This window comes from Meles meles, chromosome 2, assembly GCF_922984935.1.
Source record: "Meles meles chromosome 2, mMelMel3.1 paternal haplotype, whole genome shotgun sequence".
NCBI classification, from domain to species: Eukaryota; Metazoa; Chordata; class Mammalia; order Carnivora; family Mustelidae; genus Meles; species Meles meles.
This window is the reverse complement of record NC_060067.1, coordinates 9,327,828-9,339,356: the sequence shown is the minus strand read 5'-3', so window position 1 is coordinate 9,339,356 and position 11,529 is coordinate 9,327,828.

Here is an 11,529-nt window from a genome sequence, read left to right as displayed (position 1 = left end):
CTTTCCTGCTTTCTCATCACCAAAAAATGTAAATTATTCCAAACAGTGCCATTCCAATGTCTGTCTCTGTCCGATGTCAACTATACCCATATTTAATTCACAGGTAAGTAGATGGCAAATAGACAAAAGAAAAAGTATTCTTAGAATTATTCTTTCTTTCTGTGAAACACAACCAATCATTTCTTTTTTAACCTTCCCATTTTGCATTTAATTAAAATATCAGCCCTTTATTTTCTAAAACTATTCTTGAACATGGTCTATTCCAGCCGCAACACTACAACTGCCCATCTATCTTCAGATAAAACTTTCATTTTATTTAAAGAATGCTTTGGAAATCCTTTTTTGTCCCATTCATTACTGAGCAATAGTTTATTCTTCATTTTTAGTCTCTTGCTCCAGTGAGGATACCCCCAAAACTAAAAGGAATAAAAGGTGATGAGTCTGAGATAAGATTTATTTAGATCATTAGGTCTTTTTTTCCTAGAATGTTTTCTACCCTGCACCATTTTTCCCCTTTAAATGTTACATTAACAGACATTTCTCCAAAGAAGACATACAAATGGCCAACAGATACATAAAAAAATGCTCAACATCACTTGGCATCAGGGAAATACAAATCAAAACCACAATGAGATACCATCTCACACCAGTCAGAATGGCTAAAGTGAACAACTCAGGAAACACATGTTGGCAAAGATGCAGAGAAAGGGGAACCCTCTTACACTGTTGGTGGGAATGCAAGCTGGTGCAGCCACTATGGAAAACAGTATGGAGGTTCCTCAGAAAGTTAAAAATATTGCTATCCTACAACCCAGCAATTGCATTACTAGGTATTTATCCAAAGGATACAAAAATAATGATTCGAAGGGGCATATGCATCCCAGTGTTTATAGCAGCAATGTCCACAATAGCCAAACTATGGAAAGAGCTCAGATGTCTACTGACAGATGAATAAAGAAGATGCAGTGTATATACCTGTTGGAATATTACTCAGCCATCAAAAGGAATGAAATCTTGCCATTTGCAATGACATGGATGGACCTAGAGGGTATTATGCTGAGCAAAATAGGTCAATCGGACAAAGACAAATGCCATATGATTTCACTCATACATGGAATTTAAGAACAAAACAGATTAACATGGGGAAGGGAAGGAAAAATAAAATAAGATAAAAACAGAGAGTAAGGCAAACCATAAGAGACTCTTACCTGTATGGAAGAAACTGAGGGGTCCTGGAGGGGATGTAGATATGGGATGGGATAAATGAGTGATGGGCATTAAGGAGGGCAACTGATATAATGAGCAGTGGGTGTTAATATACTATTGATGAATCACTAAATTCTATCCCTAAAACTAATAATGTACTATATGTTAACTAAATTGAATTTAAATTAAAAAATTAAGGGGCATCTAGGTGGCTCAGTTGGTTGAGCGTCTGACTCTTGATTTGGGTTTGGGTCATGATCTTGGGATTGTGGGATCCAGCCCTCTAATTTACCTCTCCCTCTGCTTCTCCCCTTACTCATGCACTCATTTTTTCTCACTCTGGTAAATAAATAAAATATTTTTTACAAAAATTTAAAAAATGTTTCATTGGATTTTTTTTTTTTTTGCTCCCATTTAGATAACTACACTTTTTAAAAAAATCATGGAGCACTGGGTGTTGTGCAAAAACAATGAATACTGTTTTGCTGAAAAAATAAATTAATTAATTAAAAAAAAAAGAAGCGGAAAGCAAAACCAAAAAAAAAATAAATAAAAAATAAAAAAATCATAGAATCTGATTTTTCACATACACAACTCCCTCCTTCCCAGCACACCATTACCATAGTTGCTTGGTGGAGAACAGGTGTGTTGGGATTTCTTAGCACATTCACACTGCTGCTGTAGGTTCTGAGAGTATGGGAGATGTGAGAGTCTGGGACTCTAAATGACTGCCCTCCCCCAACACAAATATGAATATGTTGAAATTATTCAGACATCATTAACACGGTTTGATTTTTTTTTTAGAAAAAAAAAAATTTTTTTTTTTTTTAAATTTGACAGAGACACAGCAAGAGAAAAACGCAAGTGGGGCAGAGGGAGAGGGAGAAGCAGGCTTCCCGTTGAGGAGGGAGCCCAATGTGGGGCTCGACCCCAGGATCCCGGGATCATGACCTGAGCTGAAGCCAGACGCTTAAGGACTGAGCCACCCATTAACATGTTAATTTCATTGCTCTTGAATCAAGTTAAGTGAAACCTCATCCCCCACTTTTTTTTATTATGTCAAGTTAGCCAGCATATAGGACGTTTTAATGAATTGCAAATTTTCATGAAAAAACAGATCTTCTGACACAAGTAATCCCATTTCACTGTTATTTAAGTCAAACGATAAAACATGCCCAATGGGTCTAGACTGATTTAATAAAGAGCCAGATCACAGGAAAGACAGTAGTACGCCCTGTGGGCAAGCAAGAAATATGAATCTATAAGCAAGCTGGAAATCTGAGTCAGCACTCTTAAAACATGCTGCTGAATTTAATTCCCATCTGTCATATATATGTCTTTAAAATGTTATGATTATTATTTAAAAGTTTTACAAAGCACGGATTCTTTAGGGCAGTGAAACTATTCTGTAAGAAACTGTAATAGTAGATACATGTCATTGTACATTTATCAAATCCCACAGAATGTACAGCACCTAGAGTGGATCCTAATGCAGACTATAAAACTTTGGGTGACAATGATGTGTCAGCGCAGGGTCGTCAACTGCGAGAAACGTACCGCTCTAACGTGGGATACTCAGACTGAGGGAGGCTGTGCGTATGTGAGGGCAGGGAGTACACTTCAAAAAAGAAGAAGAAAAAAATCTTTCTATCCGGATTTTTTTTTACTTAACATTACACCAAATGGAATAACTAACTACATAATATGGATATGTCTCGCTCAAACTCTTCTCTAGGTGGGTAACGGATCGCATTATGGTGGCTTCCAATGTTCCTACAACTTTGGGCAAATCACTGTTTCTGAAGGTCTTGTTTTTTGTTGTTTTTTTTTTTTATTTTTTATTTGACAGAGAGAAATCACAACTAGGCAGAGAGAGGAGGAAGCAGGCTCCCCGCTGAGCAGAGAGCCCGATGTGGGGCTCAATCCCAGGACCCCCGGGATCATGACCTGAGCTGAAGGCAGAGGCTTTAACCCACTGAGCCACCCAGGCGCCCTCTGAAGGTCTTGTTTCAAGGAGATTTGTAGTCTTTTCTCACACTTTTCCTACACCTACACTTCTCCTTCTCATTGCATGCATCTTGTCTCCATTTACTGTCACACTACCGAACAGCGATGAAATCAGCTTTTCTAAAACCTGCCTTGATTTTTAGCAAAAATTTTTTTTGAGTGTGTATAAAAGAAAGAGTTGCAGAATTAGGTATTACCGGGCCGCTTCTCTCAGTCTTCTCACACCACCCACTACCCAATCAATTTTACGAGCTCCTGTCAGAGAGATCTTTTTAAAGAGCCCAAACCCACTCAATGATTTTTTTTTTTTTTTTGGGCTGGAAACTTCGGCTGGCTCCCAGGTTTATGCTGGCATGCCATAAGCGCCCTTCTCAATCTGACCTGCACTTACCTTTTCTCTTTGTCCTTTCCCCAACTGATCACAGCACTCTCCCACTTCCCAAGATCGCCTTGCTGTTGCTTCACTCCTTCCACTTTCCTCTCTTCTGCCTGAAAGAAAAGTGTTTATACACCCCTGCATTTCATCTTTTCTTCTCAGTGAAACACTCTTAAGCCCCCCCTCCCCAAGATAACAGCAACTAATGCAATCCCCTCTTCTGGTTTTATCACCAGCATGAAACCTTGTTGTGTTATTATTCACGTAGCTGTCTTGCAACTGGGCTGTAAGAAGCTTGGGGCCAACAGACCTTCGTTACTTTTATATGCCCAACTTCTACTTGAGTGGCTGGCACTGAAATAGGTATCCTAAGAAGTCAAGAATTATTTGATAAATGCACTCATATAATCAATACCTTTGAGTAGTTCACGTGACCAAAAAGAGGAGCCAGAATTCTCTAATCTTACCTGTGAAAGGAAGCAATAAGGGTTTTTCCTTATTTACGTTTGGTTGGTTAGAGTGTGTACATTTTACTTGTATTATAATTTTTCAAGGGATATAATTTAATCTCTTAATCAATTTAGTTTAGAAGAGCAATTTTCCCCTTACTCATGAAAATGACTACATAAATTTGATTAATGATTATCCACAAAGATTCAACCATCTATTCAGTCACTCAAATATATTTTGTATCTTCCATGAGGAACAAATGAAATTTCTCTTTTTATCCATAAGTTTTATCTGGAAGACAGAGAACAAGACTATTAATATCCATCTTAAAGTACAAAATGTCTCTGAAAATTCAAAATCTTATGAAAATCTTGACATCAGCCCAATCTAACGCTCATGAGTTCCACAAGAATCAGCCCCTGCGGTACTCACTAAATAATGCTTTCCTTCAGCAGCCTAAAGTCAAAAGCAGTCTAATGGGCTTCAGGAAAGAGTAGCGGTTTCAGAAAATGAGAAAATATGATGACCTAGTGTTGAACGCTACCCACCTGCTGCCGCCACTACCAGTCACGACTTCCCCTCTCATCTACAGTCACACACACACACACACACACACACAATCTTCACATCTCCCCTTTTGAGCAAGACTGCTGACAGAGGCACAATTACTCTTACAGTAGTTTTTCAGGTATACTTACACAGCATGGAACGCAGCTTAAAGGAAGTCAGTCGGGTTCCAAAGATTTTCCTGACTTACAGAAACCTTAGTTTCTTAGGAACCCAGATGGAAAAGTTATTGGGTTGAAACCTGTGTCTGAGTTTGATGAGAAATTCATTGGGCTGGAAGTCACTGGACTTGAATTCTCATGTTGATTCTACCATGGTGATCTTAGAGCAAATTTCTACATTTTTAAATCTTAGTTCTCTCACCAACCATAGGACATAATTATCCAGTCTGTATTTTTTGTTTTGGGGTTTACTAACTCCTCAAGGTATATGGATATGTGCTAGATACTACACAAAGGTGAAGAATAAATAGGGATCATTATACTTAACGGTAAGTAATTTTAAAACCATATTAGAGAACAAATAAAAATATAATTTGATATCAACTTAAAGTTGCAGAAATATTTAAAGATAAAATAGTGAACTTCAAAGACATTATATATTATGTTCTTTCTGAGTGGAAATTTCTCTGTGCCTCCAGACATCTGCTGAATTGGCTCTTTTTCTGCTGCAATAGAAGTCCTCTAGTGAAAAATGATGGCAAAATACTGATACTCTCCAAAATCCTTCCTATATCTTTTCAACTTATGATTCTTCTGTATTAAATGGCAAACAGCCAATTTTCCAGTTTGGTTTAAACCCTAGTTATAGCTCACTATTAAAACATAATTCTTTGCATGGAGGGAAGTTAAAATCCCTGATTGAGGTATATCACAATCCTAAGTCAAAAGTCCTCTCTTTGTGGTGGGGAGAGGAGAAAACAGAGGTAGGATGAGAGGAGATCCTGGCAATTGTGTACAGCCACAGGTGAGGAAAGAAAGCAGGCATGAAAAGTAAAGAAAATATATAGAACTAGCCTGGAAATGTGGCTGGTGGTAAATGGATCTGTCTCAGAGAGAAGGGGCAGAGATGGCATGCTCCCTTCAGGAATGGTAAGAAAATTGGACTTTAGTAAATACAATCTAGGCAGCTTGATTACTTTGGTTCTGGATGTCTATGGGAAGGAAAGGCCTTGAAAGTTTTAGTAAATACTTTGAGAGCTTCTTCAAATTATACCATCCCCTCTCTCCATATTTTATGTGCACAGATTAATATAATCATAAATCTTGGTATAATATATCCAGTCTTCATGGTGAATATGATACTTCTGCTACTGCTACTAACCATAATATATTCAGTTGACTCTAAAATGGCCCTTGAAACCAAGGATGCATATCTATGTTATGTTCAGATATTTTATCTTGACAATCTCGATCAGCCAAGAAGAAAATGCCCCCATTGTCATTCATTAGGACTTTTACAAAAAGGGGGGTTTATCAGAAGAAACAGTCTAAATCAAGCTCCACAAAATGAAAAATAAAATGCACTCTTGGGAAGACACATTCATGGGAAAATACTTTCTGTCACTTTAATTTCTGCTAAGGTTGTAATAATGGGGTTTGTACCAAAATACTAAACAAAGAAACAAGGAATCTTTACAGGTAGAACTACCATTTAGGTGTAAGTGCATCTGGCAACATGGTCATTTGTATATATTAAGAAGAGTGTGTGGCGATAATAATACACTGAATAGATTATCCATGATTTATGAAAAGAAATCAGTATCTGCTACCCAATTTATAGGGTCAGCATATTCTCTGTGTCTTATTGCTTCACCCGTTTATTAAAATAAAGATGAGAAAAGTAAAAATGAAAGATGACAATTTTCTTTATGGTAGAGACGGATATTGTAAAATACCTGGTAAAATAGAGCAGATAAATTCATGAGCAAACTAGAAATTTCTATTCTGTGCATAGTTCTAATGCACCTGGAGAAGAAAACATTTCAAAGTCTTGGCTGTAGTGTTTTCTGTGGAGAACAATAAAGTTCTTAAACCCTCACTGGGCTCTCCAAACAATTCAGGGAGTTGCCTTTGATCTTCAAAGCCCCAGTATCATTTGGGTTCAGGTTTCCATAGAAACTGCCTTTATGTACCACCATGCCTATTTCTGCAGGCCAAAGAACAGCTGCCAACAGGCCTTAGGTGTGAATACCAAGGGTTGGAAGCAATGTATTTTCCATGGAGAAATTCCATCTTTGGAATTCATTTTTTCAGTTGGTTTCACCAAGTTCAGGAATATTGGCCTTCAGGCCATAGAATAAAGCCCAATTACCTGATACTTATAGGAATATTTACCGGTAAAATAAACATCAAGTCACAACATTATTAAGATGAAATAAGTATCTTGGCTTAAATTCTCAAAATTCTTTGACTTCCTTCTGAATAGTTCCAAGCATGCCAACATGTGTTGAAACTATAATTAAGTCCTCCCACTTCTCTGTAAAAAATTCAAGTCTGCCTAAATAATAAAGGTTCCTTTGCAAATGGAAGGGGTTTTAGAACAAATGTCAATGAGTTATTCTAAAAATAAAGTTCTCAGAACGAGAGCATTTATCTGTATTGCACATCTGGAGAGCTAAAGTAGGAATACAGAAATTCCCATCAAGTTCACAGGTTCGTGGAGATGCCCAGGGAAGGATCATCCCCCTTCTCCAACCCATTCAGAGTTTGCAACTCAGTTGGAGAATAGCCGACTATTTTTAGGGAACAGATTTTACTAGGACCAAGTCTTAACTCAAGTGTTGCCTCCTCAGAGGTCTTCCTCTGCATTACAGGTAAAGTAGTGCTCACAGCAACGTGGTTCTGCTTTGTCACAGCAGAACTAGTGGAAGAAAGAATCAGAAAACTTGAAAGTAGGTCTATTAAGATTATACAGAAAGGAAGATGAATGAAGAAAATGAACAGAGCCTCTGACAACTGTGGGAAACTGTCAAGCTACCTATATATGTAAAATAGAAATCAAAGAGAAAAGAACAGAGCAGAAGGGGCAGAAAAAAAATGTGAAGAAATAGTGGCCAATAATTTCTCAAATTTGATTTTTAAAAAAAGTTGATCTCATGTTCAACTACTATTTGACAAGGGAGCCAAGAATAATCAATGAGGAAAGGATAGACTCTTCCATAAATGGTTTTGGGAAAACTGAACAACTACAAGCAGAAAAAATGAAATTGGACTCCTGTATTACAGCATGCAAAAAACTAACTTGAAATGAATTAAAGACATAAATGTAAGACCTGAAACTAAAACTCTTAGGAAAAAAAAAGGGGGGGATCTCCTTGACATAAGTCTTGGATATGACAATGATTTCTTGGATATGACACCAAAAGCACAAGCATAAAGGCAAAAACAAACAAGTGGGACTACATCAAACTAAAAAACTTCTTCAAAGAGACCATCAGCAAAGTGAAAGGGCAGCCTATGGGATGGGAGAGACTTTGCAAACTACATATCAGCTAAGAGGCTAATATCCAAAATACATAAATAAATCATACAAATCAATAGCAAAAAGACAATCCGATTAGAAAATGGACAAAGGAACTAAAAAGACATTTATCCCAATGAAAACTCACAAATGGCCAACAAGTATGAAAAAATGATCACCACCAGGGAAATGCAAATCACAACTACACCGAGATATCACCAAATGAGGTGTTAGAATGGCTATCCTTAAGAAAATAAAAGGTAACAGGTATTGGTGAGGATGTGAAGAAAAGAGAACCCTTGCGTACTGCTGATGGAAATGTAAACTGGTACCACTATGGAAAACAGTGTGGAGGTCCCTCAAAATTAAAATTAAAAATTAAAAATAGAACTACTATATGACCCAGCAATCCCAACTCTGGGTATACGTCCAAAGGAAAGGAAAACAGGATCTTGAAGAGATATCTGCATTTCCATGTTTACTGCAGCATTATTTACAATAGCCAGGATATGGAAACAACCTAAGTGAACACTGATACATGAGTGGATAAAAAAGATGTATTAAATATATAATTAAATATATTCGTATGTGTATTTTTTTTAAGATTCTATTTATTTATTTGACAGAGAGAGAGAGATCACAAGTGCGCAGAGAATTAGGCAGAGAGCGGGGGAGCAGGCTCCCTGCTGAGCAGAGAGCCCGATGCAGGGCTTGGTCCCAGGACCCTGGGATCATGACCTGAGCCGAAGGCAGAGACTTAAGCCACTGAGCCACCCAGTCACCATATTTGTATGTGTATTTATATGTTAAATATATTTAGTATATTTCTATAATATATTAATATTATTTATTAAATATAAGAAATATATTTAATGATATGTAAATATTATATTTATACATAACAAAATATTATTCAGCCATGAAAAAGAAGGAAATCCTTTAATTTTCAACAATGTGGATGTTCCACCAGGACATCCGCTAAGTGAAATAAGTTAGTCACGGAAAGAAAATACTGTATGATGTACATAGACTCTAAAAAGGCTGAGCTTATGGAAGCAGAGTTAACAGAGGCTGGAAGGTAGGGGAAGTAGGGAGGTGCTGGTCAACGGGTACAAACTTCTAGTTAGAACATGAATAAGTTCTGGGGATCTCATGCACAGCATTGTGATTGCTAACACTTCTATGATGTACACTTGAAAGCTACTGAAACAGTACATCGTAAATATTCTCACCCCAAAAAAGAAATGGTAATTATGTGATATGACAGAGGTGTTAGTGAACACTATGATGGCAATCATACTGCAATATATAAATACGTCAAATCAACACATTTTACACCTTAAAGTTACACAATGTTAAATGTCAATTACAGCTCAACAAAGTTGAGGAAAATTAATCTACATATTCAAGAACTCCAAGGAGGATACTCTCAAAGATCAAGCATTTTTTTTTTTTTTTACTGCTGAATTTGCAGAGCTTAAAACAGTGCCTAACACATAGGAGGCTCTCAATAAATATATCAAATATTTGTTGAATCAGTGAATGAATTAATTTCCATTTCACAAATGAAAAACCCAGGGGCACCTGGGCAGCTCAGTTGGTTAAGCTTCTGGCTTTGGCTCAGGTCAAGATCCCAGAGTCCTGGGATCAAGCCCACAACAGGCTCCCTGCTCACTGAGGAGCCTGCTCCTCCCTCTCCTCCCAACTCGTGTGCTCTCTCTCGCTATCTCATTCTCTCTTTCAAATAAATAAATAAAAATCTTGGAAAAAATGAAAAACCTGAAGTCCAGAGGAGCATAGTAATTTTCCCAGAGTCGGCTAGTCAGCGATGAAGTCTGGTTTTAATCCCAGGCAGTCTGCCAACAAAACCCTCAATCTTGATCTCATACTAGTCTACATCATGCACCAGCCCTCGTGGTATTGAAATATCCAGAATATGCATCTTTTTGAAATCCATGTTGAATTATTAAACATCTTCTTTTGCCTCCCTTTGCTTCCACCTGAATATATTTGTTCACAGATAATGAAATAAGGACAAATGAGTGGAGCCCAGTGTTAGTCTCAGATTGCCCCAATCCTGCCTCTTTGTCTCATGCCTAAATCATAGGAAGAGGATGGGCTTCACAATAAAAAGGAATTTTCCTGAAATTAGATAATTACTGTGTATAAGTCTGTGCTGATAAATCTCAAAATCTCAATGAAATAAAAGGTTGAAAGGGAAAATATACATAATCAAATATCAATTATTGGAAAGATCAATAAGCTTTGAAGAAATTGAAAGCTATCACCTAATTATTTCCAGTAAAAGATTTTTGGACCAGATACATTTTTTTAAAGATTTTATTTATTTATTTGACAGAGAGAGAGAGATCACAAGTAAGCAGAGAACTAGGCAGAGAGAGGGGAAGCAGGCTCCTTGCTGAGCAGAGAGCCCAATGCGGGGCTTGATGCCAGGACCCCGAGATCATGACCTTAACCCACTGAGGCACCCAGGTGCCCCAGGACCAGATACTTTTTACTAGTAAGTAATCCAGTTCATTTTATTAAGCTAGTATGACCAAAATAGCAAAGGTGACCAAAGAGAGTCCAAAATACAAGTTATAAATCAACCTTGCTTATATGGATTAGAAAAGGGCAAAATAAGAACAAAGTAAATTAATTGATCAGTAGACTGAAGCAAACATCTAAGAATTGAATAAGATTGATTTAAAGAGTCCAGTAATTGCTTAATATTAGAAAATCTATAAATCTTTCCTTAAACCTACAAGTCAAAGAACAAAAATCATACAATCATCAAAAGATACTAACAAGGAATCTGAATACCCGTAACCCATTCTTAAGGGGAAAAAAATTAACTTAAAAACTAGAAAGAACTAGGGCTTCTGGGTGGCTCAGTTGGCTAAGCATCTGTCTTCAGCTTAGGTCATGATTCTAGGGTTCTGGGATCGAGTTCCGCATCAGGCTCCCTGCTCAGCCGGGAACCTGCTTCTCCCTCTCCCTCTGCCCCTACCCTACCACCCCGACTCATGTTCACGCTCTCTCTCTCTCTTGTTCTTGCAAAAATAAATTTAAAATCTTTTTAAAAGCCCTAGAACCAGAAGGAAATCATTTAATGTACAAATAAATATTGTTAAATAATAACCTTATATTAAACATATATCTGAATCATTTCTATAAATAACAAATAAGCAAAGATATCTATCCGGTATCACACTTGATCTAGTAGAGCTATGCACATACCATCTCCTCAGAGAGGACCACGTTACCCAATACCATCTCCATCATCCTCTGCTTTGCCCTGCTCTTTTGTTTGTCACACCTATCACCACCCGCACTGCACAATAGAGCTACTCCTGTTTTAGCCTATCATCTGTCTCCTTTGTGAGCCTGGGAACCCCATGACAGCTGTGACTGCCTATCTTATATATACAACCGCATTCCATCCCCAGCACCTAGAATAA